Source organism: Carassius auratus, chromosome 33 (assembly GCF_003368295.1).
Source record: "Carassius auratus strain Wakin chromosome 33, ASM336829v1, whole genome shotgun sequence".
Lineage (NCBI taxonomy): Eukaryota > Metazoa > Chordata > Actinopteri > Cypriniformes > Cyprinidae > Carassius > Carassius auratus.
In genome coordinates this window covers 3330874-3358278 of record NC_039275.1, presented here as the reverse complement: position 1 = coordinate 3358278, position 27405 = coordinate 3330874, and the positions used below count along the sequence as shown (strand labels likewise).

The window sequence follows — 27405 nt, the reverse complement described above, 5'->3', positions numbered from 1 at the left end:
TCACTGCTCCTCCTCCTCTCACTGCTCCTCTCACTTCTCCTGCTCCTCTCACTGCTCCTCCTCCTCTCACTGCTCCTCTCACTGCTCCTGCTCCTCTCACTGCTCCTCTCACTGCTCATGCTCCTCTCACTGCTCCTCTCACTGCTCATGCTCCTCTCACTGCTCCTCTCACTGCTCCTCTCACTGCTCCTGCTCCTCTCACTGCTCCTCTCACTGCTCCTCTCACTGCTCCTGCTCCTCTCACTGCTCCTCTCACTGCTCCTGCTCCTCTCACTGCTCCTGCTCCTCTCACTGCTCCTCTCACTGCTCCTCTCACTGCTCATGCTCCTCTCACTGCTCCTCTCACTGCTCATGCTCCTCTCACTGCTCCTGCTCCTCTCACTGCTCATGCTCCTCTCACTGCTCCTCTCACTGCTCCTGCTCCTCTCACTGCTCCTCTCACTGCTCCTCTCACTGCTCCTGCTCCTCTCACTGCTCATGCTCCTCTCACTGCTCCTGCTCCTCTCACTGCTCCTCTCACTGCTCCTCTCACTGCTCATGCTCCTCTCACTGCTCCTCTCACTGCTCATGCTCCTCTCACTGCTCCTGCTCCTCTCACTGCTCATGCTCCTCTCACTGCTCCTCTCACTGCTCCTGCTCCTCTCACTGCTCCTCTCACTGCTCCTCTCACTGCTCCTCTCACTGCTCCTGCTCCTCTCACTGCTCCTGCTCCTCTCACTGCTCCTCTCACTGCTCCTCTCACTGCTCCTGCTCCTCTCACTGCTCATGCTCCTCTCACTGCTCCTGCTCCTCTCACTGCTCATGCTCCTCTCACTGCTCCTCTCACTGCTCCTGCTCCTCTCACTGCTCCTGCTCCTCTCACTGCTCCTGCTCCTGCTCCTCTCACTGCACCTCTCACTGGGCCTGCTCTTCTCCCTGGGCCCCTTGCTCTTACTCTTCCTCGTCCATACATTACAGTGTTTGTCTTTTTCTGTTTCTGTTTCCAAAAACATCACTCTTCAAAGTCCTCCTTTTATTGTATAAGTGTCAATGTAATAGAAAAAAATAACCCCTGCCATTGAGTCTAAGCCAGATTGGAATCAGTTGTGGTTGGCCCAATTTACACAACATAAATCAGCTAAGATATATTGTTTTTGAACTGATATCATTGCAGAAGCATAGATTTTTATACTGTATCTAAGGTTTGGAACATTGTTTTTGCTATTGTGGGATGTCGTGTGTTAACATTTGTAAATACTACAAAAATGATCCATAATTTTGTTGGGAGGTATAGCTTGTCTGTTCAGAAAATGTAAGCATTGTGGAAATGTGTTCAATGACTCCATATTGTGTGAAAACGACATGAAATGTGTGAATGGTATGGCCACAATAGACAGATGCTGTGCTAATTGTGTTTAGAGTTTTGAAAAAGTGACAACTGCTTGGACAAATGCTTGTTAGCGACTGAAAAAAACTGTAATGTGGTTTCACTTTTTTTTTTTTTAGGTAAGTTTAGTCTATTAAATTACACAAATAGTACATTAAAGTGTTCCTGACACTTTATTTCATGTAAATTATACACTTTCGTTTAATATTTACTTTATAGAAATGGTTTAGCGTCGTCAGAAAAAGTCCTTTAGCATCTCAAAGGTAAGGCTAACTACAAGAGGTAACGATAGACATGAGCTCTTATTTATTAAGCTTGGGCTTTTAATGTCATCTTGTGTGTAGATGAGCTCTCTCTCTCTCTCTCTCTCCATATAGATCAATGGATGAATGGAAGTAACCAAATTAATTTAACCCTAAAAGTATCCACTGTTTAATCCTAAAATGTGCACTAACGTAACCGGATAAGGTTACATCACTTACATAGAGCGTGAAAATGGACTGAAACCTTCAGGTTTTGATCTTTCATGGTAAAACTTGTTCTGTGATTTCAGAAGTGCCAGAAAACCTCTATGACGCAGGAGAAGTTCCTGATTTTAACATTTCTGAAGGGAGCTGCTGACAGAGAGGATGAAAACATACACATTTTGATGTCCACGCTGTAGGAGCATTACTAAATAAGTAAAACTAAAATATATATATATTTATTGTAAATGATTATATAAATTATATATTCTGTGAATTATTATTTTTCTTTTCTGCATTTCACCTCTGCTATAGTATATGCCTTATACCTGGCATTGTATAATAAATATTGTTGTCTCTGTAACAGTATGCTTATGTTCCTAGGTTCTTCCATGCTGATGGCTGTGCTCTAGTCATATCTCCTGTCGAAGAACATTTTTAGACATTATGAACCATGAATAGTAAGCAATTCGTCAAACATACACCATTCAAAAATGTAAGGGTCAGATTTGTCATGTATTTCAAAGACATCTTTTATGCTCACCACTGCTGCATTTATTTGATTAAAATACAGTTAAATTGTGAAATTACCATTTTTTTAATAACTATTTTCTATTTAAGTTTGTTTTAATAAGTGATCAAAGCTGAATTTTCAGCATCAGTCTCCAGTGTCACACAATCATTCAGAAATCATGCTTTGTGAAAACAAGAATAAAATTGTACAAAATATTCACATATAAAGCAGTTATTTGAAATTGTACTAATATTTCACAACATTACCATTTTTATTTATGATCAAATAAATGCAGTTTTCTTAGTGTACATGAGACTTATTTCAGAAACATAAAAAAATCTCTATCTCCAAGCTACACACTCTCACACCAAAGTGACTGTTAAAAATCATTTAAACTTTGTGTCAGTACATCATATATAGGAAAAGGCATCAGATCACCGTCTGTGATTTGTTGTTTCGTGCCGCATCCAGTGTAGAGAACATCACTGATTATAAAAGGCTCTGTTGTATTTTGTTGTGCTGTCCAGTGACGACACAGTGTTAGAACTCTTGTTAAATATCATTACATATGATGTATGTATGATCCCATATCTTTTCTATTTCAGAGACTGAAAATCATTGATAAAGCACAAGGTTACTGTAACATATTTAAACAAAATTAATAAGAATTAATAAAAATGCATCTGTGACTTAATATTGCTTCTTATTCTTCAGTGGAAAGTTCTCATTAAACACATAGCTTTCTTCTCATCTTTGTGCATTTTCAAACGTTGTGCATATTTCTGAATCATTTTTTTTTTTTTTACTTCATAATGTTGTCTTCTCTTGTTTCAGAGTTTAGCTCCAACCCCAGTTAAGCAGACCTGAGCAGCTGATCAAGGATCAGCAGAAACTCTGCAGAACGGTGGTCCTCCAGCCCAGGACTGGACACCAGTGTTGTAAGTCATTCTGTCTCTTTATAGTGCATGTTCAGGACATATTGCAGGAGATCTCAACATTGTCTCTCAAGGTCCACTTACATGCAGAGTTTTGCTCCAACCTGCAGTGCACCTGAACACATTAATCGAGGTCTAGCTATTAGTGTTGTCACAGTACCAATTTCAGTACAAAAGCAAAACACAAAAACATGCTAATTATTATTTTTTTTTAAATTATTATTATTAGCCGCACTTATCTACTCTAATAACAGTGTTCATTTCAATCCGACATTCAAATTACAGTTATATATATATATCCTGATAAATACAGGTGCTGGTCATATAATTAAAATATCATCCAAAAGTTGATTTCACTAATTCCATTCAAAAAGTGAAACTTGTATATTATATTCATTCATTACACACAGACTGATATATTCCAAATCTTTATTTCTTTTAATTTTGATGTTTATAACTGACAACTAAGGAAAATCCCAAATTCAGTATCCCAGAAAATTTGAATATTGTGAAAAGGTTCAATATTGAAGAGACCTGGTGCCACACTCTAATCAGCTAATTAACTCAAAACAACTGCAAATCCTTTAAATGGTCTCTCAGTCTCGTTCTGTAGGCTACACAATCATGGGGAAGACTGCTGACTTAACCGTTGTCCAAAAGACGACCATTGACACTTTGCACAAGGAGGGGAAGACACAAAAGGTCATTGCTAAAGAGGCTGGCTGTTCACAGAGCTCTGCGTCCAAGCACATTAATAGAGAGGAGAAGGGAAGGAAAAGATGTAGTAGAAAATAAGTGTAGAAGCAATAGGGATAACTGCACCCTGGAGAGGATTGTGAAACAAAACCCATTCAAAAATGTGGGGGAGATTCACAAAGAGTGGACTGCAGCTGGAGTCAGTGCTTCAAGAACCACTACACACAGACGTATGCAAGACATGGGTTTCAGCTTCACATTCCTTGTGTCAAGCCACTCTTGAACAACAGACAGAACCAGAAGTGTCTCGCTTCAAAAAGGACTGTACTGCTGTTGAGTAGTGATATATCAGACCCAAGAATACAGAAGAGCTGAAGGTCACTATCAGAGACACCTGGGCTCTCATAACACCTGAGCAGTGCCACAGACTGATCGACTCCATGCCACACCACACTGCTGCAGTCATTCAGGGGAAAGGAGCCTCAACTAAGTATTGAGTGCTGAACATACTCATACTTTTCATGTTCATACTTTTCAGTTGGCCAAGATTTCTAAAAATCCTTTCTTTGTATTGGTCTTAAGTTATACTCTAATTTTCTAAGATAATGAATTTGGGATTTTCCTTAGTTGTCAGATATAAATAAATATATCAGTCTGTGTGTAATGAATGAATATAATATACAGGTTTCACTTTTTGAATTGAAATTATTATATTCTAATTATATGACGAGCACCTGTATACACAGAATGACTAATTGAACTGCTTTTATAGTTTTAATAATTAATTTATTTGTAACGAATAAAGGGATTTTACATTTGATTATTAGTTTTTCTTACTTGAATGCTTTTGTTCGGATGTAAAATAAAAAAGTGAATTATTATTAAGAAAAGAACTGCAGGAAAAGATGCAATGTTGCTCAGTGATTTTGGTTTGGAACCTTTAGAAAATAGAAAAGAGTTGACTTTGCCAACTCTTTCAACTTCAAACGGGTGTAGCTCAGTCATTTTTTTTTATATATATACACAGTTATACATCATTTTGAAGGACTTTTTAATGAGAAAAAAAAACTCAACTGATTTTTGCTCATTGTGACTAACTTTGCCATCACAGGTCACATATGCTACTTAATTTCCACTTGAGAGTGGTCAGATTTAAAGTCTGAGATTAGTCCATCAGTTCTTGAATTTCAATTTTTGTTTATGTGTGTGCGTGTGTGTGTGTGCGTGTGGTCGAGTTCCTTGCCCCTTGAATTGAACACACTAGCATTGATACCTTACAAATGGCGGCTATACCCATAATGCATTTCGTGTTCCAAGAGTGTGACATCACCAAGGGGCAAGGAACTCGACCGGAAGTTGAAGTCGGGTGGGGGCTGCCATCTTTTAGCAGAACTTCACTTGCGTTAGCATTCCCATTGACTCCCATTCATTTTGGCGTCACTTTGACAGCGAATAACTTTACATCTGAGGCGTTTAAAGACTACGTTTGTCCATTATTTATTTCTAAAGATACACGACAATATATAAAGGGCTCCATTACCTTCTATGTTACATTATGGCCCCGTATAAACAGTTTTTGTAAAAAATAGGCTAACGATTGCGTCATAACCACTCGGCGCTCTGTCGCATTACCGTACAGACAGGAGGAGAAGCTCGCAGGCAATTAACTTAATATGGCGTACTGGCGTTACATTTTAAAATACTATACAAAATAATTAATCAGAATACTTACTCCTGCTCACTCACGACAAAGAACTCCCCGCTCAAGCTCGCCGTCTCTGCAAGATTAACGATGGCAGTTTTCACGCACAGCCACTTAGAAGATTTACATCTGGCAGACAGGTTGCTGACGTCGTCAAGCTTCGTTTGAGTCTGCGCGTCAGAAACGGAAGTGCTAAAAAACGCTAAAACTGGGCTTCATTCGTCTCAATTGAGTTCCAATGGGGTCGCTGTGTCCATTTCTTTTACTGTCTATGGACATCACCTGACAATGAGCGATAGCAGAGCACTGAGAGGCTGAGCAGACATTCATTCACTGATCAGAGCAAGAGCGTCGCGAAAAGTCACAAAAGAAGTGTGTTTTTGGTTGCCAGGGCAAGACAACCCTGCACAGATTACCAAAAAAAAAAAAAAAAAAAAACAGCATTAGGGACCAGTGGATGGAGTTTATTTTTACAGAGCATCAACGGAGTTGTGCAAGTGTTCTTGTTTGTTCCCTGCATTTCGAAGATGCTTGTTTTACAAACAAGGCCCAGTTTGACTATGTATCGTTTTTGCTTATCGTTTATTTCTTAAGGATGATGCAATCCCAAAGAAAAAGGGTCACGATCGTGTGTTGGAACCGCAGGCGGTAAGTAAAACTGCTTAAAATATCTCTGCCTCCTTGTTAGTGTGTCCGCCTCCCATGCCGGAGACCCGGGTTCGAGCCCCGCTCGAAGCAACTCGTTGCTGCTGCTGCTCTTGTTCAGTTTCAGCCTCGGGATGTGATTCTGGATCATAAATAAACGGCTGAATCTGACTGTTAGCCATGGTTTGTTTTGGATGATGTTTTTTTTTCCTCACGGTAATGTCACAACTTCCAAACGCTCTCAACACAAAAGCCGTGATTCTTTAGCTCCGCCCACACGTCACACCTCCATCCGGTCGTGTTTTTCCGGGAAAAATCGGTACAGACTATCTTTTTCTTATGAATATACTAAAACTAAAGACTTTTTGGAGTTATGAAGGATGCAGTACTACTCTATAGGTACTCAAGATTAACAGGATATTGAGTGAAAACGAGCATTTCACCCCCCCCCCTTTAATTTAAAAGAGCATTTACTTTTTTTTAATTTACAAAACCTGTTTAGAAGATCATTGTACTGTTGATGACACACTGAATAAGAGAATCTGCTAAAAGCTTTATTGTAAGTGAATAATTAAAGACATGCTTGAATCCCAATTAATTTTAGTAAGTTTTACCGGGGGAACCCACCCAAAAACCTGTATTTTACCCCCCGGAACGCGGTATTAGCTTTGGTGTAGTTTTGAGCAGAGATTGGGAGAATTTGTTGTGAAAATCTGGCAACCCTGCTTTGGAGCAACAGAACCTCAGCGGAACACCTGATGCCGCGCGGGGATTCCGTCTCTTTCCCCGCTCATGGAAACTCACAGCAGATGCTGGAATATTCTTTTCACGGGCTGTTCAGGTAGGAACTGGAGGTTTATGGATAAATATAGGAGTTTAAATCTAAACGCGGCAGTCAGAGGTCTCGGTGACAGTTGATGTTACTGCGCATGACAACCGCGTCCACGTACAGTCACGCATTTCTGCTTTTCAAAAAAGTAGCGCGGTCACGCCATCTGCGCTTCAAGTTCATTGCGCGTCTATGGTGCGTGGTACATTAATGTGCGAGCGCTACAGTCTGATTATTTTAGTAAATCCTCTTTCTGTTGTCATATTTATTCATATTCATAAGAATGATTGAATTCATTCACGTTTTAAGTGTTATAAGTGCATATGTTATCATTCAATCTGTACTACCTGCTATGGTGTATCCTGCTTATGTGGAGAGAATCTAAATTATTATAAAAAAGAAAGATTTAAAGTATAAAAACCAAACTGCCATGTCATTGTTTCTTTTTTTATTTTTTTATAATTGCATGCCAAAATCAGGAAAAAACAAAAATATGCATGAAGAATGCTATCTTTTTACAGTCAGATTTGAAAATTAATATAAAATTAAAATCAAATAGTTTTCTGCAAACTCATTCAGATTCTTGTTCTACATGTGTTCATGTACCACTGATGTTCATATCATTTTTTCTGTCAAGAAAGTACTTCCTCCAAAAGGGTTTAGAAGATCACTTGGTTATGCAACATGGGAAAAGAATCCTTTATGACCTTTATCAAATCAGTATGCTCTTATCATTATTTGATGTATTATTAATAAAGTAATTTTCAATATATCTACTCTTTCATAAACATTAATATTCTGAGCTTCACAACATGGAACATAAGCTTTAATAAGGAAAATACTTCAATGTGAAAAGAAGAATTGGAATGGAACATTAAAATAGCACCGTGTTCTTTTATACACTTCTTAAGGCTTATAAAGAAACGGAACACATTTTTCTAGAGACCACTGACTTAAAAAAAAAAAACATGTAAGAAACTGCTAAGCAACTGACATTTTAGCACATTTTAACACATTTAACTGTTTCTCCCACATGCAAAAGATTTAATAGACAGAAATTAATTTATGGTACAAGCATAAATGTAACATAGATGATGATGATTCTAATAATATCTTTATATCTTTAATAATGTAATCTTTTTTATTTTTAAATGAAAAAACAGAACTCCAGACAGTTTTCAGAGCTTTGCTCCCATGATCCATCCCTTGACCGCATCTACCGCCCAGAGAGGAAGTGTAAAGAGCAGCAGGCTGTCTGTTAAGATCAGAAAAAGGATGAAGATCTCCATCACACTCAGGTCCAGCCTCTTAAGTAAGCCACAGTATTGCCAGCAGCACCAGTCCGTTTCCCAGCAGCCCCCATAAGAACCCGAAAGAGTAAAGCAGGGGCATGTAGACCGCCAAAGCTCCAGAGACTGTGCTGGACGGACGGACCACCTCCATGTACTCATGATCATCATAATAATCATAATAATCAAAGGTTTTGTTACTCTCGAACAGTCCGTCCAGGACAACCTGCATGTTTGATCAAAATAAAAACAGATTTAACCAAGGGTCAGTGTGAAACTGTAGATTGATATCTAACTGCAGCTACTCTTGAACTGAGTTGTCAACAGTGGAGAGTGTTTTTTATGTGTAAAGTCACATGCTTGGTTTGCACATGATGTTGCAACAAGCTAAATGGAAAGTAAAACTGTGGGTGGAACAGCGGACTGTTGTGGGACACATTCAAAACAAGCTCAAATCTCCAGCTGTGACATTGAACAACTGCTTAGTCGATCGAACTGCAAACGAACACATATAGTGGGGCTCGAAAGTTTGTGCACCCCTTGCAGAATATGTGAAAATATGCGAGTAATTTTAAAAAAATAAGAGAGATCATACTAAATGCATGTTATTTTTTATTAAGTACCGTCATGAGTAAGATATTGTACATAAAAGATATTAACATTTAGTACACAAGACAAAAAAATTGCTGAAATTATTAAAATAACCCCACTCAAAGGTTTGGGAACCCTTGGTTCTTAATACTGTGTTCTGTTACCTAATGATCCTCGACTGTCTTTCTGTTTTGTGATGGTCCTGGGTGGGTTAGGAGTTAGTCTAATGTCAGTGAATGGAGAGCGCCGACAGATGGAGACGTCAGTGAACGTGATTGAGAGGAAGGACACAGATCAGACTATAGTTCGTCTCGCTCTTGGCTTCAGCATCCTGCTGTTTGCGTGTCTAGTTATTGAGGATTGTAGCTTATTGTTGAAACACATCAGAAACGGAAGGTTGCTTAATGTTTAGCAGGAAGTTCAGTGCTAAATGTGGTTTTGGTTTCACACTGTTTCAGACAGAGGTCAGGAACACGAGGAATGAGGCCATCATCTGTTTTCTGCATCACAGCAATAAATGAGATGTTTGATGCAGTTTTCTTCCTGGGTGATATAGATAGTATAATTTAACATGCAAAGCATCTTTCATCTATTAAAATGTTTTGTAGCAAATGTTGTTTTAGTAGCAAAGAATGCGGTTTATGGCTATAAATGGTTATATTGGTGCAAATGAACGAAAAATGATTAATTCTAAATTGTGTCTCTTTAGTACAAGTAAATAAATACATTTTTAGTTTTTTTAACTAGGCGTTTTACTGTTTTACCTTTTGTATTCAAAAGTGTGTGTGTGTGTGAGAATGAGAATAAAATAAAGCATCAACACGCATCTTGTTTTATTTTTTATGTTTTTTTCGAAAAGAGCATTCAAGCACATGCACCAATATAACAATTCATAGCCATAAACAGCATTCTTTACCTGCTTATATTGCTACTAAACATTTTAATACAGGAAAAATGACACTTCTATAAACCTTCTGGAGTAAATCATTGAGTTCCTGCTAAAGTTTGCTGCTAAAGTTTAAATGAGAGAAGTGACTTCTTTAAATAGTGGGAGCTTGCTAATGTAAACATAAGCTAGCCCCGCCTCCGAGGTCTTCTGATTGGCCGGCTGTTTTAATTTTTTTCATGTTTTCAGGACACCTTTACTCTATTTACAGGCTTATTTGTTATCCACATTTAAATTAATTCCAGAACTGAAAGTTTGGTTCAAGTTTGGAAACTGTGTTTACTTGTAGTGTAACTTCAGTTTTAGGACTTTTAGATGATGAAGGGAGTTGTTTGGATGTCTTTTTTTTTTAATTTCAGCATAACAATCTGTAGTTTTTTAGAGCAGGTCTGCTGGGCACACACACACAAACACACACGTGCACGCTCTTCTTCTCTCTTGCTTTTCTCTGTCCTCATTACAGCGTCCACGAAGGCCATAAACCCATCATACGAGCACGACACGCTCAGATCATGATTCAGAGCAGATAATCAGCTTGCTCTCGTAATGAGAGACGTGTCTTTAATGCTGTAAGGTTCAAAGGGTCACTCGTTGGCCTTTATGGGGCTTGTGTTATGTAATTGGCGCATTTGGATTTATCGTTCGTGTTTCGGGAAAAAAAATCAGTATACATATATATATTTATATATATATATATATATATATACTATCATAGGTGTGTTAGAAAAACGTTCTTAGAAAATGTTGCTAGCCGGAGAATCATATGTTTTTTTCTACTAAAAATCATAATAGTCACATTTGTCTGATGAATCCCCCCAAAATAACTGCAAAAACATAGGAATTACAGTCTTAGAAAATAATTTTACTAACTGTAAGTACCTCAGTTTGTAACATATATAACAGACTGTCTTTCTGTTTTGTGATGGTTGTGCATGAGTCCCTCAAATGTCCTCAGTCTGAAAAGATGAATCTCAAAATCGTAAAGTCACTGCTGGAAAGGGTTCAAATATGCAAAGATGCTGGAAAACTGAAGAATCTGCAGGAGCTTAAAGATCTTTCTGAAGAACGCTGCTCAGTTTAACTGTTCAGAACAAACAAGGGACTCATGCACAACCATCACAAAACAGAAAGACAGTCGAGGATCATCAGGTGACCACACACAGTACTAAGAACCATGTGTTCACAAACTTTTGAGTGGGGTTATTTTAATAATTTCAGCATTTGTTTTTGTCTTGTGGACTAAATGTTAATATCTTTTATGTACAATATCTTACTCAGGACAGTACTAAATAAAATATAACATGCATTTAGTATGATCTCTCATATTTTTTGAAAATTACTCATATTTTCCCAGATTCTGCAAGGGGTACCCCAAACTTTCGAGCCCCACTGTATGTTTGATTTATTTACGTTTTCAAACCAGAGATCCAGTTGAACAAATAACAAACATCTAAACCAAAGTCTCTTTAGTATATAATAACTTTAGAGTATAGTCTTTGTTTAAAAATCGACACGGCAGAACATTTAGACGAAACCTGAAAGAAAAACAGATTGTGACAGAATCATGAAACTTTATACGCATCTATAAGGTAACGAAAACACTTACAGGATTTGCCATGTTCTTGCTTGTCTTTGTTTCTTTTTCTTCCTTTCTAAGCAGTCCGCATTTTCTTTCGTTTATGTAACTTGTCTATTGAGAGTGCATTTATGGAAGGCCGTTTCAGCATAAAAACGTTCCAGCGTTACTCATCGTAATTATATTTTTACTAGTAACAATTAATTTAAAGAGCTCTATAATTTAATTTGTACTAGTAACAATTATGATTGTAGAGCTCTCTAATTCGGTTTTTACTAGTAACAATAACAATTATAGAGCTCTACAATTAAATTTGTACTAGTAACAATTACAATTACAGAGCTCTATAATTACATTTTTACTAGTAAAAATTATGATTACAGAGCTCTTTAATTCGGTTTTTACTAGTAACAATTCCAATTAGAGAGCTCTACAATTAATTTATTAATAGTCATATGTCTCCATTGACTTCCATTCATTTTTAATTATAGAGCTCTCTAATTGAATTGTTACTAGTAACCAGTGATGGAGTACTCGAGTCACTATTGGACTCGAGTCTGACTCGACACTCCATTCTCTGGACTCGTGACTCGACTTGGACTCGTGGACTGATGACTCGTACTTGAGCATTCATCACGTTGTTTTTGACTAAAAATGTTATAAAAAAATGTTTCATGCCCAAGACCGGCCGGGATCTATTCTTTTCCATCACAGACACTGCTACCACTCACTCTCTTTGCTAGACAACACACTCACTGACGTCACTCACTTTTCTTTCACTTTACTTTTTTTCAAAACGCTCGGGCACTTGCGGAAAAGGATGGAGCTGATTGGTTAGTTCTTGTCACATGACCCACGGTGCGCTTGCGGCATTCGGAAAAGTTGAGATGTTTTTAACTCGATGCGGTCCGGACGCGCTGAGCGATACATTATGAGTACGTTATGAGTGTGCTACGCTTCCATTATGAGCGTACATACCGCGCGCCTACAGTACATTGGAAATAACGAACTTGAGCGTGCAAAAGAGCGATATTTGAACGGCCCTTATCTTTACATGTTGCTTTCTGACCAGGCGGCCCGTGCCGTCACACACAAACATTCACTTGAACACATACAAACGCACTCACGCTAACCTGATAACTGTCACTCACGTTTTTGAAGATAGAGATGAATGTGCATGATACAAACCTAAATTTGTATAATTCATGACTGAAAACATTTTGTAACATGACTTTGATGTACCATTTACATTGTAATGCAATGTCTGATTTTAAAATGGGTTTTGAAGGATGAATTTTGAGATTTTATGTTTTCAAGTGATATATAACTTCTGATGATTTCTAAAAAGTGATAGAGAAAAAGGCAACGAGGAAGTCTTTTTTTTAAACAAAGGTCAAAACTCCTTTTGTAATGTAGATTTCTGAGGGTGCACTCTTGTCATAAATTCATCTATTACTTTTCCTACATAATTTTTAACAAAAAATATTGGTAAAATATATATTTGGGAGTCTTAGACCTTTCCAACGATATATAGTTTGTCAACATTAGATTAGATTTGATTGTAATATAGTATAGTCAACGTAGGCGTCCCGTATACGGGACGGGGTGACATTTAACAGGCTAAATAACTCTGTCACTCACACAAACACTCTCTCTCTCTCTCTCACTCACTCACACACACACTCACACACACACACACACTCTCTCTATCTCTCTCTCTCTCTTTAAATCACACACACACACACACATTACAGCAGAACTGTTTCCAACACTCATAATAAATCATCATATTAGAATGATTTCTAAAGGATCATGTGATAGACTGGATGTCACATGTGACACTGAAGAATGGAGTAATGATGCTGAAAATTCAGCTTTGCATCACAGAAATAAATGATAATTTAAAGTATAATAAATTGAAAACAAATTATTTTAAATTGTAATAATATATCACAATATTACATTTTTTTTCTGTATTTTTTATCAAATAAATGCAGGCTTGATGAGCAGAAGAAACTTCTTTCAAAAACATTAAAAATAGTAATGTTTCCAAACTTTTGGCCTGTACTGTATCCCCCCAAAACTGCCCAACTGTAGAGTGAAACATTAATAAAAAAGTGATAATAAAAAATGCGTCTTAAAACTGACATGATTGTACAAAATCACAGTCTGGGGACTCAGAACAACTGCTAACATTAAGTTTAAGGTAAAAATAATTGCCATGAAATTATAGTATCTTACTCCTATGCAATAAATTGTTCTTTCACTACATCTCTTTACCTCTGTCTTTATCCTCTTCTCTTCTTTTTGGCACTGTATCTATCGCAGACTATGCTCGTTTATAATGTGTCATGTAAATTCGGCCTTCCGTCACAATCAGGAAACTTTCACCGTGTCTAGAACTGGCGCGAGCTACCAGGCCCGTTTCTACGAGCTGTGTGTTAACAAAAGCAGTGCTGTCTACATTGGATGCGACGTCGGGCACGCTACACAACAAATTACCAACAACTCTTTTTCAAATTACCACTTGCGCGCGTTCTGTTCCTGATGCACTTCAAGCACTCGATGGGCGGGGGAAGATTGACGAGCCGGACTTTTTTTTTCTTTTCTTTATTTGGTAGTATTTCGAAGTAATGGTTTTTAAATAGTAGCCTATTATAAAAAAAAAAATAAAAAAAAATCACTCGTTCACTCATTCTGGCACCCCTATGGATGAGTGGCGCCCTTAGCATTTGCCTATGCCGCGGGCCGGCCCTGATGACATGGCAGTTTGGTTTTATCCTTTAAAAAAAGAAAAAAAATTTTTTAGATTCTCTCCACATAAGCAGGATACACCATACAATAGCAGGAACAGATTGAATGATAACATACGCGCTTATAACACTTAAAACGTGCATGAATTCAATCATTCTTATGAATATGAATAAATATGACATCCGAAGGAGGATTTAATCAAATAATTAGGCTGTAGCCTCGCACGTTAATGTATACCACGCACCGCCGAGTAGACGCGCAATGAACTTGAAGCGCAGATGGCGTGACCGCGCTACTCTGAAACGCAGATGGCGTGACTGCAGTGATGATTCAGCTCGGCACTTCGGAGCCTTTTCGCGACTCGGTTGATTCAGTTCGGCATTTCGGAGCCTGTTCGCAACTCGGTTGATTCAGTTCCGCACTTGGGAGCCTCTTCGCGACTCTGTTGATTCAGTTCGGCGCTTCGGAGCCTGTTCGCGACTCGGTTGATTCAGATCGGCGCTTCGGAGCCTGTTCGCAACTCCGTTGATTCAGTTCGGCGCTTCGGAGCATTTTCGCGACTCCGTTGATTCAGTTCGGCGCTTCGGAGCCTGTTTGTGACTCGGTTGATTCAGATCGGCGCTTCGGAGCCTGTTCGCAACTCCGTTGATTCAGTTCGGCGCTTCAGAGCATTTTCTCGACTCCGTTGATTCAGTTCGGCACTTCCGGAGCTTGTTCGCGACTCGGTTGATTCAGATCAGGACTTCGGAACCTGTTTGTAATTTTTTAAATTCAGATCTGGACATCGGAGCAGGAAGTTTTTGTCAAACAGTTCATTGGTGATAAATGAATATTTGACCTGAGGCTTTTTTTTACCTGTCGATTTGATTTTTAAATGATTTCAATGACTTTTGGATGTCGACACTTCTTGTACCTCAGTTGCATGTTCAAGTTCAAGTCTGCTTTATTGTCAATTTCCACATGTACAGTACATACATACAGAGAATCGAAATTGCGTTACTCTCAGACCCCGGTGCATACAGATAACATTAACATTAAAGCCTAAAAAAATAACTAGATCTAATATAAAATGTAGATACAATTATACAATAAGGGAATTATAAAAAAAGACATATAATAAAAATAAAAGTTAAAAATAAAGTTAAATAAAGCAGCGCAAGGTAAATGACAGGTATAGTGCAAATCAATGAAGTGAACAACAGTGCAGTTAAAAGATTTTTTAGTGCAAAAAAAATCACTTATTAAAAATATCTTAAGTCTGATTAAAGTGACAAGTGACAAGTGACCAAGAGCAGTTGTTTAACTGACTGATGAGGTAGTTCCATGCCGAATGAGGTAGTGAGCGGTGAGTGAGCAGACCAATGCTGCACAAGTGACTCGTGCATGTCATCATATAATTAGTGTGTGTGGGGGGGGGGGGGTGGGGGGGTCATAGTTCAGTGGTGCCTGGGGAAGAAGAGGGGAGGGGGGGCGGGTTCGGGAGGGAGTTCAGCTTCCTAACAGCCTGGTGGATGAAACTGTCCTTCAGTCTGCTGCTCCTGGCGTGGAGACACCGCAGTCTCCTCCCTGATGGCAGCAGGCTAAAGAAGCTGTGTGATGGGTGGGTGGGATCACCTGCGATGCAGAGGGCTTTGCGGGTGAGACGTGTTCCATAAATGTCCTGGAGGGAGGGTAGAGAGACTCCAATGATCTTCTCAGCTGCTCTCACTATGCGTTGTAGAGTCTTTCGGCAGGACGCGTTGCAGGTGCCATACCACACAGTGATGCAGCTCGTCAGGATGCTCTCGATGGTCCCTCTGTAGAAGGTGTACATGATGGGGGGTGGGGCTCTGGCTCTCCTCAGTTTGCGGAGGAAGTAGAGACGCTGTTGTGATTTCTTGGCCAGTGCTGCGGTGTTTTCAGTCCAGGAGAGGTCCTCTGTGATGTGCACACCCAGGAACTTGGTGCTGCTCACTCTCTCCACAGTCGCACCGTTGATGGTCAGAGGAATGTGCTGAGTGTGTGCTCTCCTGAAGTCTACAACAATCTCCTTCGTCTTCTCCACATTCAGAGAGAGATTGTTGTCACTGCACCACCCAGCCAGGCGGCTCACCTCACTCCTGTAGTTTGTCTCATCTTTGTTGCTAATGAGACCCACCACCGTCGTGTCATCTGCAAACTTAATGAAGAGGTTGGAGCTGTGTGATGGTGTGCAGTCATGGGTCAGCAGAGTGAAGAGGAGGGGGCTCAGCACACATCCTTGGGGGGCCCCAGTGTTCAGCGTGATGGTGCTGGATGTGTTGCTGCCGACCTGTACTGCCTGAGGTCTTCCAGTCAGAAAGTCCAACAGCCAGTTGCACAGCGAAGTGTTGAGCCCCAGCTGACTCAGCTTGTAGATGAGCTGTTGAGGGATGATTGTGTTGAATGCTGAACTGAAGTCTATGAACAGCATTCTGACATAAGAGTCCTTTTTTTCCAGATGGGTGAGTGCTGAGTGGACGGCAGTGGAGATGGCATCATCGGTCGACCGGTTGAACCGATATCCAAACTGGAAGGGGTCCAGGGAGGGGGGGGGGCAGACTTGATGTGGTGCATGACTAGCCGTTCAAAGCACTTCATGAGGATGGGGGTCATTGAAGCAGGATGGAGATGGCTTCTTCGGGACTGGGATGATAGTGGTAGTTTTAAAGCATGTGGGAACAACAGCCTGACTCAGTGAGATGTTAAAAATGTCTGTGAAGACATCAGTGAGTTCTGCTGCACAGTCTTTCAGTACACGCCCAGGGATGTTGTCAGGACCTGGAGCTTTGCGGGCATTGATTCTGCTGAAGGATCTCCTCACGCTGTCTGGGGTCAGAGTCATCACCTGGTCGCCGGGAGGAGGTGGAGTCTTCTGTGCAGTGGTGCTGTTTTGTTGCTCAAAGCGAGCGAAGAAGGTGTTCAGCTCGTTCAGCAGAGAGATGTTGTTGTCACAGGTCCGTGGTGGGGGCTTGTAGTCCGTAATGGTCTGTATCCCCTGCCACAGGTTCCTAGTGTCTCTGCTGTCGCTGAATTGATGAGCTATCCTCCTGGAGTGCTGCCTCTTAGCCTCTCTGATGCCACGGCACAGGTTGGCCCTAGCTGTTCTCAGGCCCACCTCATCTCCAGCCCTGAAGGCAGCATTCCGTGTCTTCAGGAGTCTGTAGACCTCCCCCGTCATCCATGGCTTCTGGTTGGCCCGGACAGTGATAGTTTTTGTGATCGTTACATCATCAATACACTTATTGATGTAGGCAGTAACAGTCTCTGAGTACTCCTGGAGGTCAGTGGTGTTATTGCATGTGGCAGCCTGTTTAAACATGTCCCAGTCAGTTGTGTTGAAGCAGTCCTGAAGAATCTCTGATGATCCTTCTGGCCACACTTTAATCTGTTTGTAAACTGGTTTGGCGACTTTAATGAGCGGTCTGTATGCAGGCATTAGCATAACAGTGATGTGATTTGAGGCTCCGAGGTGGGGGAGGGGGAGGGCTTTGTAAGCTCCTCTCTGTGTGGTGTAAACAAAGTCCAAAATGTTATTACCTCGTGTTGGAAAGTTGATGTGCTGGTGTATTTTTGGAAACACACTCTTAAGGTCAGCATGGTTGAAATCCCCAGCTATGATGAGAAAAGCATCCGGGTGTGCTGTCTGCTGCTCACTGATGTGTTGGTACAGTTCATTAAGTGCGTCGTTCCTGTTGCTGGTGATGTTGAATGGGGGAATGTACACTGAAATGAGCAGTATAGCAGTATATTCCCTCGACAGATAGAACGGCCGGCACTTAATAATCATAAACTCCACCAGGGTTGAGCAGTGTTTGCTGATCACAACAGTATCGCGGCACCACGCGTCATTGATGTAAACACAAAGCCCGCCGCCGCGGGTTTTTCCTCCCGCGACGAGAGCTCTGTCCGCTCGATAGCACGTCAGCTGGTCGAGCTGAATAGCGCCATCTGGAACGCTGTTGCTGAGCCATGTTTCCGTGAACACAAAAACACAACAGTCTCTTACAGTCCTCTGAGTTGAGCGTAGTAAACGAATGTAGTCCAGTTTATTGTCCAACGAGCGTACGTTAGCCAGTACGATGGTGGGGACAGATGGCTTGTGTGGGTTAGCCGTTAGCCTAGCCCGGATACCTCCGCGCTTCCCCCTCTTCTGCTTCCTCTCACGCCGCTTGTGACGCCTCCGCTGCGGGCGAGATGCAGTAGTGGGGGTCGATGATGGAGAAGGCCTCCGTAGCAGATCCCGCAGCTGTTCCGCTTGCGCGGAGTTTAACTGTAAAAATGCGGTTCTGCCGACATCGAGCAGAAACTCGCGACTGTATTTGCGCTTACAGACAGGTAGACGCGACGACAACGTGCAAAAACACTGCGACTCACAAGACAAAAAACACGAAAACACCGTTCTGTCGGGACAGAGAGAAGCCGCTGCGTGTGGACGCGCCGCCATCTTGTTATGTGTTGTGTTTTATGAATTGTGGATAGATTTATCAACTGAGAAATAAAGGTGAACAGAAATGGTCATGAACTCTTAAAGATGATGATGAAAAGAAAAGGTAATATTGCATATAAAATTATATCTTAGTATGAACTAACTTGCGCAATACAGTAAATATTCTTACTCTACCCTAAATCAGTGAAAAAATGTTTGGCTCAGTTTACAGAAAAGTGTACGTTACACTCCTTTCATTATGATGCAACATTTTTTCGCCTCAGATGAGTATTTAACATCTTTATTATTGTGGGGATTAGTGTGTAAATTGCTTGGGATCAGAATTATTTTTTTATGTTTTTTTTTTTTTTTTTTTTTTTTACAGGAGTATACTCATCAAAACTGCATTTATTTGATCCAAAATACAGGGGTAAAAGTTAAACATTTTTCTATTTAAATATACATTAAAATCTATTTTATTTCTGTGATTTTCAGCATCATTCCTCCAGTCTTCAGTGTCACATGATCTTCAGAAATCATTCTAATATGATGATTTATTATCAGAGTTGTTCTGCTGAACTGTGATACTTCTTTCAGCATTCTTTGATGAATGAAAAGTTAAAAAGAAGAGAATTTATTTAAAATAGAAGTCTTTTCTAACAATAAACACTACAGTTCAAAAGTTTGAGGTCAGTAAAATGTATTCTTTCTTTCAAAAAAAAAAAAAATAGAACTCTTTTAGGATGTATTGTTGATTGTTTTGATTCAGTTCGGCACTTCGGAGTCTGTTTGTGATTTTTTTTAAAATTCAGATCTGGACATCAGAGCAGGAAGTTTTTGTCAAACTGTTAATTCGTGATAAATGAATATTTGGACCTGAGGCCTTTTTTTAACATGTCGATTTGATTTTTAAATGATTTCAAAGACTTTTGGAAGTCAATACTTCTTGTACCTCAGTTGCATGTGTCGTGTTTTATGAATTGTGGATAGATTTATCAACTGAGAAAAAGTTGAACAGAAATTATCATGAACTCTTAAAGATGATGATGAAAAGAAGAGGTTATATTGCATATAAAATAATATCTAAGTATGATCTAACTTGCGCAATACAGTAAATATTCTTACTCTACCCTTAATCAGTGAAAAAATGTTTGGCTCAGTTTACAGAAAAGTGTACGTTACACATCCTTTCATTATGATGCAACATTGTTTCTTCAGGTGAGTGTTTAACATCTTTATTATTGTGGGGATTAGTGTGTAAGTGCTACACACACACACACACGCGCATCGGTCAGAGTTTGGGATCAGAATGATATATTCTGATGAGAAAAAATTATTATTAATATTTATTTTTTTTACAGGAGTTTACTCATCAAAACTGCATTTATTAAAAAGTGTTTTTTTTTTTTTTGCACTAAAAATCTTTTATATGCAGTGCACTGATGTTCACTTCATTGAATTTGCAATCTATCTGTCATTTGCCTTGCGCTGCTTTATTTAACTTTATTTTTAATTTTATTATATGCCTTTTTTTACATTCCCTTATTGTATAGTTGTATCTATATTTTATATTTGATCTAGATTTTTAGGCTTTAATGTTAATGTTATCTGTGTGCACCGGGGTCTGAGTGTAACGCAATTTTGATTCTCTGTATGTATGTACTGTACATGTGGAAATTGACAATAAAGCAGACTTGACTTGATTTATTTGATCAAAAGTACAGAGGGGAAAATTTGAAATATTATTATGGAGTAAAACAATTTTTTTCTATTTAAATATACATTAAAATCTATTTTATTTCTATGATTTTCAGCATCATTACTCCAGTCTTCAGTGTCACATGATCTTCAGAAATCATTCTAATATGATGATTTATTATCAGAGTTGTGCTGCTGAAACTGTGATATTCTTTCAGGATTCTTTGATGAATGAAAAGTTAAAAAGAAGAGAATTTATTTAAAATAGAAGTCTTTTCTAACAATAAAAACTAGAGTTCAAAAGTTTGTGGTCAGTAAAATTTATTCTTTCTTTCCAAAAAAAAAAAAAATATATATATATATATATATATATATATATATATATATATAACTCTTTTAGGATGTATTGTTGATTGTTTTGATTCAGATCGGCACTTCGGAGCATGTTCGCGACTCTGTTGATTCAGATCGGCACTTCCGGAGAGTGTTCGCGACTCCGTTGATTCAGATCTGGACATAGGAGCAGGAAGTTTTTGTCAAACAGTTCGTTGGTGATAAATGAATATTTGACCTTAGGCTTTTTTTTACCTGTCGATTTGATTTTTAAATGATTTCAATGACTTCTGGATGTCAATACTTCTTGTACCTCAGTTGCATGTGTTGTGTTTTATGAATTGTGGATGGATTCATCAACTGAGTAATAAAGTTGCACAGAAATGATCATGAACTCTTAAAGATGATGATGAAAAGTAAAGGTAATATTGCATATAAAATTATATCTAAGTATGAACTAACTTGCGCAATACAGTAAATATTCTTACTCTACCCTAAATCAGTGAAAAAATGTTTGGCTCAGTTTACAGAAAAGTGTATGTTACACATCCTTTCATTATGATGCAACATTATTTCCTCCTCAGGTTAGTATTTAACATCTTTATTATTGTGGGGATTAGTGTGTAAGTGCTATACACACACACACACACACACACACACAGAGAGTTTGGGATCAGAATGATTTTTTTTATGTTTTTTTTTTTTTTTTTTTTTTTTTACAGGAGTATACTCATCAAAACTGCTTTTATTTGATCAAAATTACAGGGGGAAAAGTTAAATATTATTATAGAGTAAAACAACATTTTTCTATTTTAATATACATTAAAATCTATTTTATTTCTGTGATTTTCAGCATCATTCATCCAGTCTTCAGTGTCACATGATCTTCAGAAATCATTCTAATATGATGATTTATTATCAGAGTTGTGCTGCTGAACTGTGATACTACTTTCAGCATTCTTTGATGAATGAAAAGTTAAAAAGAAGAGCATTTATTTAAAATAGAATTCTTTTCTAACAATAAACACTAGAGTTCAAAAGTTTGGGGTCAGTAAAATTTGTAATTTCTTTCTAAAAAAAAATAGAACTCTTTTAGGATGTATTGTTGATTGTTTTTATTCAGATCGGCACTTCGGAGCCTGTTCGCGACTCCGTTGATTCAGATCGGCGCTTCGGAGCCTGTTCGCGACTCGGTTGATTCAGATCGGCGCTTCGGAGCGTGTTCGCGACTCCGTTGATTCAGATCCGCACTTCGTAGCCTGTTCGCGACTCGGTTGATTCAGATCGGCGCTTCGGAGCCTGTTCGCGACTCGGTTGATTCAGATCGGCGCTTCGGAGCCTTTTCGAGACTCGGTTGATTCAGTTCGGCATTTCAGAGCCTGTTCGCAACTCGGTTGATTCAGATCGGGACTTCGGAGTAAATATTCCAGTAAATATTCTTACTCTACCCTAAATCAGTGAAAAAATGTTTGGCTCAGTTTACAGAAAAGTGTACGGTACACATCCTTTCATTATGATGCAACATTCTTTCCTCCTCAGATGAGTATTTAACATCTTTATTATTGTGGGGATTAGTGTGTAAGTGCTATGCACACACACACACACACACACACACACACACAGAGTTTGGGATCAGAATGATTTTTTTAAGTTATTTATTTATTTTTTTTTTTTACAGGAGTATACTCATCAAAACTGCATTTATTAGATCAAAAATACAGGGGGAAAAGTTAAATATTATTATAGAGTAAAACAAAATTTTTCTATTTTAATATACATTAAAATCTGTTTTATTTCTGTGATTTTCAGCATCATTCCTCCAGTCTTCAGTGTCACATGATCTTCAGAAATCATTCTAATATGATGATTTATTATCAGAGTTGTGCTGCTGAACTGTGATACTTCTGTCAGCATTCTTTGATGAATGAAAAGTTAAAAAGAAGAGAATTTATTTAAAATAGAAGTCTTTTCTAACAATAAACACTACAGTTCAAAAGTTTGAGGTCAGTAAAATGTATTCTTTCTTTCTAAAAAAAAATAGAACTCTTTTAGGATGTATTGTTGATTGTTTTGATTCAGATCGGCACTTCGGAGCCTGTTCGTGACTCGGTTGATTCAGATCCGCACTTCGGAGCCTGTTCGCGACTCTGTTGATTCAGTTCGGCACTTCGGAGTCTGTTTGTGATTTTTTTTTAAATTCAGATCTGGACATCAGAGCAGGAAGTTTTTGTCAAACTGTTAATTCGTGATAAATGAATATTTGGACCTGAGGCCTTTTTTTAACATGTCGATTTGATTTTTAAATGATTTCAATGACTTTTGGAAGTCAATACTTCTTGTACCTCAGTTGCATGTGTCGTGTTTTATGAATTGTGGATAGATTTATCAACTGAGAAAAAGTTGAACAGAAATTATCATGAACTCTTAAAGATGATGATGAAAAGAAGAGGTTATATTGCATATAAAATAATATCTAAGTATGATCTAACTTGCGCAATACAGTAAATATTCTTACTCTACCCTTAATCAGTGAAAAAATGTTTGGCTCAGTTTACAGAAAAGTGTACGTTACACATCCTTTCATTATGATGCAACATTGTTTCTTCAGGTGAGTGTTTAACATCTTTATTATTGTGGGGATTAGTGTGTAAGTGCTACACACACACACACACGCGCATCGGTCAGAGTTTGGGATCAGAATGATATATTCTGATGAGAAAAAATTATTATTAATATTTTTTTTTTTTTTACAGAAGTTTACTCATCAAAACTGCATTTATTAAAAAGTGTTTGTTTTTTTTTTGCACTAAAAATCTTTTATATGCAGTGCACTGATGTTCACTTCATTGGATTTGCAATCTATCTGTCATTTGCCTTGCGCTGCTTTATTTAACTTTATTTTTAATTTTATTATATGCCTTTTTTTACATTCCCTTATTGTATAGTTGTATCTATATTTTATATTTGATCTAGATTTTTAGGCTTTAATGTTAATGTTATCTGTGTGCACCGGGGTCTGAGTGTAACGCAATTTTGATTCTCTGTATGTATGTACTGTACATGTGGAAATTGACAATAAAGCAGACTTGACTTGATTTATTTGATCAAAAGTACAGAGGGGAAAATTTGAAATATTATTATGGAGTAAAACAATTTTTTTCTATTTAAATATACATTAAAATCTATTTTATTTCTATGATTTTCAGCATCATTACTCCAGTCTTCAGTGTCACATGATCTTCAGAAATCATTCTAATATGATGATTTATTATCAGAGTTGTGCTGCTGAAACTGTGATATTCTTTCAGGATTCTTTGATGAATGAAAAGTTAAAAAGAAGAGAATTTATTTAAAATAGAAGTCTTTTCTAACAATAAAAACTAGAGTTCAAAAGTTTGTGGTCAGTAAAATTTATTCTTTCTTTCTTTCCCAAAAAAAAAAAAAAAAAAATATATATATATATATATATATATATATATATATATATATATATGTATATATATAACTCTTTTAGGATGTATTGTTGATTGTTTTGATTCAGATCGGCACTTCGGAGCATGTTCGCGACTCTGTTGATTCAGATCGGCACTTCCGGAGAGTGTTCGCGACTCCGTTGATTCAGTTCGGCACTTCGGAGCCTTTTCGCGACTCGGTTGATTCAGATCAGCGCTTCGGAGCCTGTTCGCGACTCGGTTGATTCAGTTCGGCATTTCGGAGCCTGTTCGCGACTCGGTTGATTCAGTTCGGCATTTCGGAGCCTGTTCGCGACTCGGTTGATTCAGAACGGCGCTTCGGAGCCTTTTCGAGACTCGGTTGATTCAGTTCGGCATTTCGGAGCCTGTTCGCGACTCGGTTGATTCAGATCTGCGCTTCGGGGCGTTTTCGCGACTCCGTTGATTCAGTTCGGCACTTCGGAGCCTTTTCGCGACTCGGTTGATTCAGATCGGCGCTTCGGAGCCTGTTCGCGACTCGGTTGATTCAGATCTGCGCTTCGGGGCGTTTTCGCGACTCCGTTGATTCAGTTCGGCACTTCGGAGCCTGTTCGCGACTCCGTTGATTCAGTACCGCATTTCGGAGACTGTTCGCGACTCCGTTGATTCAGATCGGGACTCCGGAGCCTGTTTGTAATTTTTAAAAAATCAGATCTGGACATAGGAGCAGGAAGTTTTTGTCAAACAGTTCGTTGGTGATAAATGAATATTTGACCTTAGGCTTTTTTTTACCTGTCGATTTGATTTTTAAATGATTTCAATGACTTCTGGATGTCAATACTTCTTGTACCTCAGTTGCATGTGTTGTGTTTTATGAATTGTGGATGGATTTATCAACTGAGTAATAAAGTTGCACAGAAATGATCATGAACTCTTAAAGATGATGATGAAAAGTAAAGGTAATATTGCATATAAAATTATATCTAAGTATGAACTAACTTGCGCAATACAGTAAATATTCTTACTCTACCCTAAATCAGTGAAAAAATGTTTGGCTCAGTTTACAGAAAAGTGTATGTTACACATCCTTTCATTATGATGCAACATTATTTCCTCCTCAGGTTAGTATTTAACATCTTTATTATTGTGGGGATTAGTGTGTAAGTGCTATACACACACACACACACACACACACACACTCACAGAGAGAGTTTGGGATCAGAATGATTTTTTTTATGTTTTTTTTTTTTTTTTTTTTTTTACAGGAGTATACTCATCAAAACTGCTTTTATTTGATCAAAATTACAGGGGGAAAAGTTAAATATTATTATAGAGTAAAACAACATTTTTCTATTTTAATATACATTAAAATCTATTTTATTTCTGTGATTTTCAGCATCATTCCTCCAGTCTCCAGTGTCACATGATCTTCAGAAATCATTCTAATATGATGATTTATTATCAGAGTTGTGCTGCTGAACTGTGATACTTCTTTCAGCATTCTTTGATGAATGAAAAGTTAAAAAGAAGAGCATTTATTTAAAATAGAATTCTTTTCTAACAATAAACACTAGAGTTCAAAAGTTTGGGGTCAGTAAAATTTATAATTTCTTTCTAAAAAAAAATAGAACTCTTTTAGGATGTATTGTTGATTGTTTTTATTCAGATCGGCACTTCGGAGCCTGTTCGCGACTCCGTTGATTCAGATCGGCGCTTCGGAGCGTGTTCGCGACTCCGTTGATTCAGATCCGCACTTCGTAGCCTGTTCGCGACTCGGTTGATTCAGATCGGCGCTTCGGAGCCTTTTCGAGACTCGGTTGATTCAGTTCGGCATTTCAGAGCCTGTTCGCAACTCGGTTGATTCAGATCGGGACTTCGGATCCTGTTTGTAAGTTTTTTAAAATTCAGATCTGGACATCGGAGCAGGAAGTTTTTGTCAAACAGTTCAGTGGTGATAAATGAATATTTGACCTGAGCCTTTTTTTTTAACCTGTCGATTTGATTTTTAAATGATTTCAATGACTTTTGGAAGTCAATACTTCTTGTACCTCAGTTGCATGTGTTGTGTTTTATGAATTGTGGATGGATTCATCAACTGAGAAATAAAGTTGAACAGAAATGATCATGAACTCTTAAAGATGATGATGAAAAGAAAAGGTAAGTTTGCATATAAAATTATATCTAAGTATGAACTACCTTGCGCAATACAGTAAATATTCTTACTCTACCCTAAATCAGTGAAAAAATGTTTGGCTCAGTTTACAGAAAAGTGTACGTTTCACATCCTTTCATTATGATGCAACATTCTTTCCTCCTCAGATGAGTATTTAACATCTTTATTATTGTGGGGATTAGTGTGTAAGTGCTATGCACACACACACACACACACACAGAGTTTGGGATCAGAATGATTTTTTTAAGTTTTTTTTTTTTTTTTTTTTACAGGAGTATACTCATCAAAACTGCATTCATTAGATCAAAAATACAGGGGGAAAAGTTAAATATTATTATAGAGTAAAACAAAATTTTTCTATTTTAATATACATTAAAATCTGTTTTATTTCTGTGATTTTCAGCATCATTCCTCCAGTCTTCAGTGTCACATGATCTTCAGAAATCATTCTAATATGATGATTTATTATCAGAGTTGTGCTGCTGAACTGTGATACTTCTGTCAGCATTCTTTGATGAATGAAAAGTTAAAAAGAAGAGAATTTATTTAAAATAGAAGTCTTTTTTTTTTTTTTTTTTTTTTGCACTAAAAATCTTTTATATGCAGTGCACTGATGTTCACTTCATTGAATTTGCAATCTATCTGTCATTTGCCTTGCGCTGCTTTATTTAACTTTATTTTTAATTTTATTATATGCCTTTTTTACATTCCCTTATTGTATAGTTGTATCTATATTTTATATTTGATCTAGATTTTTAGGCTTTAATGTTAATGTTAGCTGTGTGCACCGGGGTCTGAGTGTAACGCAATTTTTATTCTCTGTATGTATGTACTGTATGTGGAAATTGACAATAAAGCAGACTTGACTTGATTTATTTGATCAAAAGTACAGAGGGGAAAATTTGAAATATTATTATGGAGTAAAACAATTTTTTTCTATTTAAATATACATTAAAATCTATTTTATTTCTATGATTTTCAGCATCATTACTCCAGTCTTCAGTGTCACATGATCTTCAGAAATCATTCTAATATGA

The 27405-nt window shown here is 38.1% G+C and overlaps 1 protein-coding gene and 1 long non-coding RNA gene across 3 annotated transcripts in view; one reads left to right on the top strand and one right to left on the bottom strand.

Annotated features, from left to right (window-relative positions):
• The window catches only part of LOC113052742 (uncharacterized), a 96089-nt gene that overhangs the window by 7454 nt on the left and 61230 nt on the right, over positions 1–27405 (bottom strand). The gene's annotated exons all lie outside the window — the stretch shown is intronic.
• On the top strand, positions 1467–3476 carry LOC113052743 (uncharacterized). Of its 2 annotated transcripts, none has more exons than XR_003277111.1 (4): positions 1467–1629; positions 1920–2026; positions 2198–2291; positions 3179–3476. It is a non-coding gene; the product is annotated as an uncharacterized LOC113052743 (long non-coding RNA). The 2 variants fall into 2 exon arrangements; XR_003277110.1 differs by having other exon boundaries at positions 1920–2046; positions 2215–2291; positions 3179–3474.